Source organism: Cyprinodon variegatus, unplaced genomic scaffold (genome assembly GCF_000732505.1).
Source record: "Cyprinodon variegatus isolate N-32 unplaced genomic scaffold, C_variegatus-1.0 Scaffold828, whole genome shotgun sequence".
NCBI classification, from domain to species: Eukaryota; Metazoa; Chordata; class Actinopteri; order Cyprinodontiformes; family Cyprinodontidae; genus Cyprinodon; species Cyprinodon variegatus.
The window spans coordinates 37,400-45,634 of NW_015151281.1; positions in this window are offsets into that span (position 1 = coordinate 37,400).

The following is an 8,235-nucleotide window of genomic DNA, read 5'->3' on the forward strand; positions in this document are numbered from 1 at the left end:
CCAACGGTTGCCACCCCGCGACCTCAAAGAAGACGTGGAAGGACTGGAGGAGAGAAGGGAGTCAACTAAGGATCGGTCCGAGAAGGAGGAAGCAGGAACCGAGCCCACCCAGTAGACTAGGTACTGGTACCTTCTACCACGCCGACGGGAGGACACGATTCTCTGGACCCCATGCCCCAGGAGGTCTAGGATGGGAGGAGGGGGCTCAGCCGGAGGGCCAAGCTGGCTTGTGAGGGCAGGCTTGATTTCTGACAAGTGGAGGGTCGGATGGGTCCTGGAGTGTGAGAGGAGACGGAGTCGGATAGTCGTGGGGCTGAGGACAGAGATGATCTCGTAGGGGTCAGTGAAGCGTCGTGATAACTTCCGATTGGTGGATCTGGACAGCAGATCTTGGGTGGATAACCAGACCTTTTGACCGGGGTGATAGGTGGGAGCTGGAACACGTCTCCGGTCAGCAAAGCAACGGTTTTGTTTGGTAGTTTGGTTCAGGGCACTGTTCATGGTCTGGGTCAAAATCTGTCTACATTTGCGGATGTGATGGTCGATGGATGGTACTGCTATCTCCTTGTGGTCATCGGGTAGGAGGGGTGGTTGATACCCCAGAGAGGCCTCACAGGGGGAGATACCAGTGGCAGTGCAGACATGACTATTGTGGGCATATTCGACCAAGGGAAGGTATTGACACCAGTCGGAGGGATTGGAGGAGGTAAGGCAACGGAGAGCAGTCTCCAGCTCCTGGTTCAGCCGTTCTGTCTGACCATTGAGGCGGTAGGAGATGTTTAGGTTGAAACGTGAAAAGGGACCACCGAGCCTGTCTGGGGTTTACCCGTTTGGCTGTTTGCAAATAGGCCAAGTTTTTGTCGTCTGTCCATATCTGTACTGGCTTCTCGGACCCCTCAAGCCAATGGCGCCACTCCTCCAGGGCAAGTTTTATGGCTAAGAACTCTCTGTCGCCCACATCTTAGTTTTGCTTTGCTGGGGAAAAACGACGGGCGAGGAAAGCGCAAGGGTGAAGCTTCTGGTCCTGGTCAGAGTTCTGGGATAATAATGCTCCAACTCCTGTGTCTGAGGCGTCAAATTCAAATATGAACTGCTTTTAGGGATCAGGGTGCACGAGAACCGGTGTACTGGAAAACCTGTCCTTAAGAACATTGAAGGCTACTTCTGCTTCCACCTGAACAGGGTCTTGACTGACGTGAGAGCATAAAGGGCGGCGGGGATCTGACTGTATCCATGGATGAAGCGACAGTAGAAGTTTGCAAAGCCGAGAAACCGCTGAAGATCTCTACTGGTCTCGGGCACAGGCCAATCCAAGACGGCTTTGATTTTGTCAGGGTCAGACCGGACCTGCCCCCCCCCCCCCTCCAAGGATGAGACTGTTGTGGGAAAAAAAGTTTTCAACTGTTTAGTCCCGTTAAATAAAGGAGATCGATGGATTTACTTAGTTGGCACTTTATTTACTTTGCAAAGTAAACGAGAACAAGACATTCACATCAATAGCATGATGGTCTGTCAAGTTCTAACCTAGACAAAGTTGTTCTCTTACTTTTAAGGCAGAGTCAAAACAATAATAGACACTGGTTAAACAGTTACCTTGAAAAAGTTTGTGATTTTGTTATAGGAAAAAGTTATGTCTTGTCTATAACCATCTTCCACTCAGATATTTTGTGGCCTTGCAAGTGAGAAAAACTAGCTGAGAGAAAAACATTTTTAGAGAGTACATAGCATACATCAATATACTGAGAAGGAAAGAACAAAAATAAAATTTTCCGACAACAAGACTCGGGAAGCTAACGGATGAATGGTGAAACTCACACTTTTCAGCTTTCCCAAAAAGTCTATTTTCCAGGAAGTGCAGGAGGACAAAGCAGACATGGTGCTGGTGCTTGCAGAGGTTGCGTGAGTACGGTAAATAAGAATGTCATCCAGATACACGAAAAAAAAGAGGTTGAGGAAATCACGGACATCATTAACTAGGGATTGGAAAACAGCAGGAGCATTGCAGAGTCCAAAAGGCATGACTAAATACTCTAAATGGTCCAGTGTCTTGAACGCTGTTTTCCACTCGTCCCCACAGCAGATCCAGACCAGGTGGTAAGCATTACGCAGATCTCGTTTAGAAAAAATCGTAGCAGATTGGACCGGTTTGAGAGCGGAGGAAAGGAGTGGAAGGGGGTATTTATTTTTAACCGTTATACCATTAAGCCCGCGGTAGTCAATACATGGGTGAAGGGAGCCATCTTTCTTAGCCACTGTAACATCCCTGCTGTGTGGCAGGTGGCTGCTAATTGTTTATTCATTGCAGGTCCTTGATTGTGGGAGGTGCTTCTAATTACGTGGCCACTTGGATGGTAGTTAAGGAGTGCCGTTCATAATCAAGGTTGTGTGGCACCGTGGAAGGAGGTGTCACTGAAGGAGTCTACACACACCAGTGGCTCCAGGGGGGACTAGGGAGAACCAGGATTGATCCAAGGGACCAACCAGGGCTAGGACCGCAGCTGAGTCCTGGGATCAGTCGGGTCCAGAGATCTGGAATCTGTTGGCAGAGAGAGAGGACCAGGCAGAGTGAGCACCTGCTGGAAGCACATCGTTGGCTGCCTGTCGCTCATTCATGTATTTAATAAATGCCTCTGAATGGCTAAAAACGTTTCTGGTTGCTGTATACTCCCTGTTTTGCTGCGACAGTGGGAGCCGGGCCATAACAAATGGGGGCTTGTCCGAAAACAAAATTTCTACTGTATAGAGGTTGTCGATTTGGTGACCCAATATACAGGTGAGTGAAGTTTTTTTTCTGGGGGGCATTTGCATCAATGCTTTTTTTTTTAAATTTATTTATTTATTTATTTTTTAAGTCATGCGTTTCCTGTTAGAGGTGCTGCCATCTTAGACTGCACCTGTTTGTTGTTTTTGTTAGTGCCTTGGGGGTTTGCGGTTGTCGTTCACTTTGCGAGCAGTGATCTCTGGGGCAATCCAGAAGATTAATTTCTTGCTGGTATAGTGCTTAATAATCCCACCGCCGAGCCACATGGAGAGCCAGGGATTAGATAGGTGAGTAGTGGCAGGGAGGCAAAGAATAGTGGAGATATGGTTACTTTGGGCCAGTGATGCAATAGTTTCAATTTACTTTCACTTCACACTGTATTTGCTGTTTGAGGTTTTGTTTTTTATTTTTTCTATCCGAGGCGTGTATTTGCAGTTTTGCGTAGAAATAGAGTTTGATATGGAAGACTTTGTAGCTGAACCTTCTCTGGACAAGTTAAGTGCTGCTACTAAAAACAATCTCAGAACCATTGGCTCTCAGTTTAAAAAGCTGTGGTTAAACAAGAAAAAAAAGGTTATTAAAAGGCAAGTGTATGTAGCATTGGTTGAGAAAACGTGCAAACTCCTCAACCAACCACTCAAGGTGAAGTTTGGGTGCCTCATGATGAGGTACGTAAAATGGAGTTGGAGTTGCGTCGTTTAGAGCTGCAGCAAGTTGAGATGCGCAAATTGGAGCTGGAGGCGGCTGCGAAACGCAACTTGGCGCACGTTTCTGTTGATCAGGAAAGCAGATCTGCGGAGGCAGTATTTGATGTAATCAAATGTATTCGTCTGATTCCACCGTTTTCAGAGTTGGATGTAGATACGTATTTCATTTTGTTAGAGCATGTGGCAAAAACACTGAAGTGGCCTCGGGATGTTTGGCCTTTGCTTTTACAGTGTGTATTTACTGGGAAAGCACAGGAAGCCTATGCTTCGCTGTCACCCAGTGACAGTTTAGATTATGATAATGTGAAGAGAGCAGTAGAAAAAGCCTATGAGGTTGTGCCTGAGGCCTATAGACTGAGTCCCGCCACTGTAAAAAGGCAGACCATCAAAGCTATACCGAATTTGGTTGTGTTAAAACTGCTTTATTTGATCGTTGGTGTGCTTAACAAAATGTTAAGAACTTTGTCAGCTGCATGATCTGATTTTGTTGGTGGAATTTAAAAGTGGCCTACCGAAAATAATCGCAACTTACATTAATGAGCAGAAAGCTAGGAATGTGTCTGAGGCTGCAGTGATGGCAGACAATTATGTGTTGACTCAAAAGGATTATTCAGATCATGTGGCTTTCAAAACAGTTTTAGGGCGAAACTGTAATGATCTTGGACCCAGAATTCAAGGCGAGACAGGCAGTGGGAAAGTTCAAAGTGTTTATTTAACAAACAGGTGCGCAGGGCTACTCGTCTGCTGCGGGGCGGATCTCTGCAGGGACAGGAGAATACAGGTCAGTGACTGGATGTGGAGCTGAATACGACTTGGAGCAAAGTCACTGACCTGATTCAAAGTTCAGTCCGTTGGCGGAGAACACAGCAGAATCCGGGAGGGAGGTTTGACCGCATTTGCGGCGGGCAACGCCCCAGAGTTCCTAAAGAGCGAGCTCAGCAGGCACCAGCCGACACAGAGCAGCAACTGAGTCCAGAAGGGAAATCCAAGGCCGAAGTCCGAAGACAGTTCCAGATTCAGAAGCCGGTAGAATCCAAGAGCAGATACGACAAACAGAGCAGAAAGGGGCAAGGCAAAACTCGAGATCCTTAGGGCAGAAACTGGTCAAAATCAGGAAAACAGACAGACTAAAGATTGACAGGAAATGTCTCACCAAAACACTTGAATAACCTGCCGCTGATGGGAGGCAAACACACAACTTAAATAGTAGAGGAACCAGGTGGAAATGATCGGCGATAATCAGCCGCAGAACCAATTAGACAGGGAGCAAGGAGCAAAGGAAAAAAACCAAACCATCAGCGCCAAGATCATGTGAGCCGGATTGATCAGGGTGGTCTCACTAATCAGGATGAGAAAAGACAGTTTAAAAGCCTGGGTGTTCGGGATGATGATCAGGTTTGTTATTACTGTCACCGACGTGGTCACATTAAAGCAAATTGTCATCAACTTAAATTTGAAATGAAAAAGTTTCAAACTGCTCCAAGTGGAGTTGGCTTGGTTGCGCCGCTTTGACGGACACGAGGGACGCTCGGTCTTCGGAAGTAAGCGTCTCGTTTCTGCCTTTCATTGGTGTGGGGTATGTGTCACTGCCAAACAGCGGGGGAAAGGTTCGAGTTAAGGTTCTGAGAGACACTGCGGCGTTTGACTATTTCATTAGAGCTGATGTGTGCTGTTCTCGGCAGAGTCTGAGACAGGTGCCTGTGTTACGATTCGGGGTATGGGATTAAACGTGATTTTTGTTCCTTTACATAAATACCCCATTTACACTACCCTTGAAAAACCGATCCCCTCCGAGACCAGTCAGAGCTTGGATCAGTTAACTAGGAGGAGCTCGGTTCTGACGACCGTTTACACATCACGCTATCTCGGTTCCTCGACCCCTGGCCTCCTAGTGACGATCTGCGGTATTACTGCCACTATTGAAGGAAGAAATCAAGCAGTTTGTGGTGGTAATGCACCAAAAGTTGTTTGCCAACCGCCATAAAACACAAGAAGAAGACGAAGAAGGAGGAAATCAAGCAGTTGGTGGCGGTAATGCACCAAAAGTTGTTTGCCAACCGCCATAAAACACAAGAAGAAGAAGACGAAGAAGGAGGGAATCAAGCAAATCAAAATGGCAAAAAAGAAAGTTATGCTTGATTATTATTGTTGTACTTCGGTGTTATTATTTAAAATGTTGGGTGGAGAAGATTTCGATTGTTGTTTATAGTTGTTGTTCTTCTTCTGTTTTGTGTTGGTTGGCAAGCAACTTCCTGAGGGGCGTTACCGCCAACTACTGGAATGGAGTGTGAATCGGGATGTGCAGCCAGACAGAGATGACGCGTTTTGCTCATGTGCTCTTGTTATCAGAGAACCGAGCCAGGGAAAAAACCGAGCCGAGCCCACCTCTGGAACTGGTCTGCAGTTAGCTCGGTTCGGTTGTGTCTATCTTGGTTCAGTTGAGTTTGCTTTCCATTTACACACGATAAGTTATCTCAGTTACTGAGCTCAGACCGGTCTTGGCACGGTTTTTCAAGGGTAGTGTAAATGGGGTAAAAGTGTTTCTGGAGTGCAAACTATTTATCGATGTTGCACAATTGGCTTTGCCAATTGACGGAGTTGGACATTGTGTTGGGATCCAGAGGCTTGCCCACCAGAGGGCGCCAAGGATCCCTTCCTGAGGGTTTGTGCTCACCTGCAACACCTGTTTTCCATCTGCTCATCAAGAGGTCCCTACTTAAGGAGGTGGAGAGCTTCACTCCGGCGCCAGAGTGTTTGCCAGTTATGGTTAGCAAGCCTGAGCCAACCTGCCTGTCTGAATCTTTGACTCCCAGAAAACCTGAACCTGAACCTAATCTGTTTTGTCCTCTCTGCTTCCCAGGTAGAAACTGCCTGAAACCAGAAACCCTGAAGAGTTTCTCTGTTGGAAATCTGTCTGTCTGATCTCTGAAGAACCCTGGAGAATCAAACCTGTCAAAGACCTGCCTGCCCGCTCTCTGAAGAATCTGAAAGGGAAACTCAAACCTGTGATCTGCAAGCACTCAAACCAAGGTCTACCTCCGCCAAGCCCTCAGCCTGCTGACAGCCTCTGGACCCTCCTGGTTCCCCCTCTCTGCCGCTCTGCTCAAACTCCAGAACAGTATACCCAGTCGTGACCAGTCCTGGATCTGATTATCCCCTGGAACAGTTTATATTCTGTACAGTGTTTATTCAATAAAACTTTGAACTTTTTCCCTGTCTGATGAGTGTTCTGCATGTGGGTTAGGAACCTGAAACCAAACATGATACATTGTTCATTGGTTTAGGTTCTATGGCTACCTCAGATGCTGCCTCACCTTCCAGAGATAAACCAATTGTAGAGGAGTGCTAATGATGTCTTAATAAGCTCAGTCTTATTTATAAAGAATCCCATTAAATCATTACTGCTAAGAGCAGGTGGAATGGGTGGTTCATCTAAGCTATGGCTCTGGGTGAGTTTGGCAACTGTATAAAAAGAAATCTAGGATTATTCATCTTGTCCTCTATTAATGAGGAGAAATATGCTGCTCTTGCTTCACAAAGGTTCCTCTAATACAGCAGTTAACAATTTTTCCAGACTAGGAAGGACTCCCGCAGGCCTGTGGAGTGATATTTTCTCTCCAGTTTCCAAGCATTTTGCTTCAAAATGCGCAGCTCTGCATTAAACCAAGGAGCAAGCTTTCTATTTTTAGCAGTTTTTTATTTTAAAATGGGCTGCATTGTCTAAGGCAGTACGCAGATAACTAGCAAAACTATCAACAAAATCATCAACCTGTGAAGGGGAATAAACTAAGCTTTTGCACTCTGCAGCACTGCTCAGTAAAACAGAGAAGAGAGTAAGTGAAACAGAATTTTAAAAATGTATATGTATGTTAGCCTTGTTTCCTCACCAGGTTTGGACACACTGCAGGAGGGATTTTGGCCCACTCCTGTTTTCAGGTCATTGACCAACTCCTCCCCAATTTCTGGGCTGGTTTTGCACCTTTCTTAGGATCATTGAGGCCCCACCAGGTAGGATCTTGCATGGAGCCCCATGCCGTGGGAGATTGACAGTCATGTTTAGCTTCTAACATTTCCTAATCATTGCTCCAACAATGGACCTTTTATCACCAAGCTGCTTGGTAATTTCCCCGTAGCCCGTTCAAGCCTTGTGGGTGTCTACAATTTAGCCTCTAGTGTTTTTGGACAGCTCTTTGGTCTTGGCCATGTTAGTACTTAGACAGCTGTCTGTATGCAGCTAACCACCTCAAAGCATCTAATTTAGGATATAGAAATGTAGTGGAGGTTGACAGTTTGAGGGCAGAGTAACAGGTCTTTTAGGGTCAGAATTCTTGCTGATAGACAGGTGATCAAATACTTATTTGCAGCTGCATCATACAAATAAATAGTTTTAAAAAAAACAGTATATCTTTATTTCAGGATTATTATTTCTTTAGATTATGTCTTCATCAGACCCCCCTTTCAGACCCCTCCAGACAATTTCAGACACCTGATGTTTAGAAGAACTTGCAAAATAGCAGGGTACTTAAATACTTATTTTCCTCACTGTACAGTCTTCAGTTTAGCTTGAAAGATGATGGCTGTTTTAGCCAAAAGATATAGATAAGAAACTTTTAAAAGAATGTGATATTTCCTATGAACAAAATCCATCCATCCATCTATCCATGCAGCCATCAGGGTCATGTTGGTGCTGGTGGTACATAGATTGCAGGCATGCCTTGAAGACATAAAAACCTGTCTGACTCTTAACTTTATGCTTCTGAATGCAGA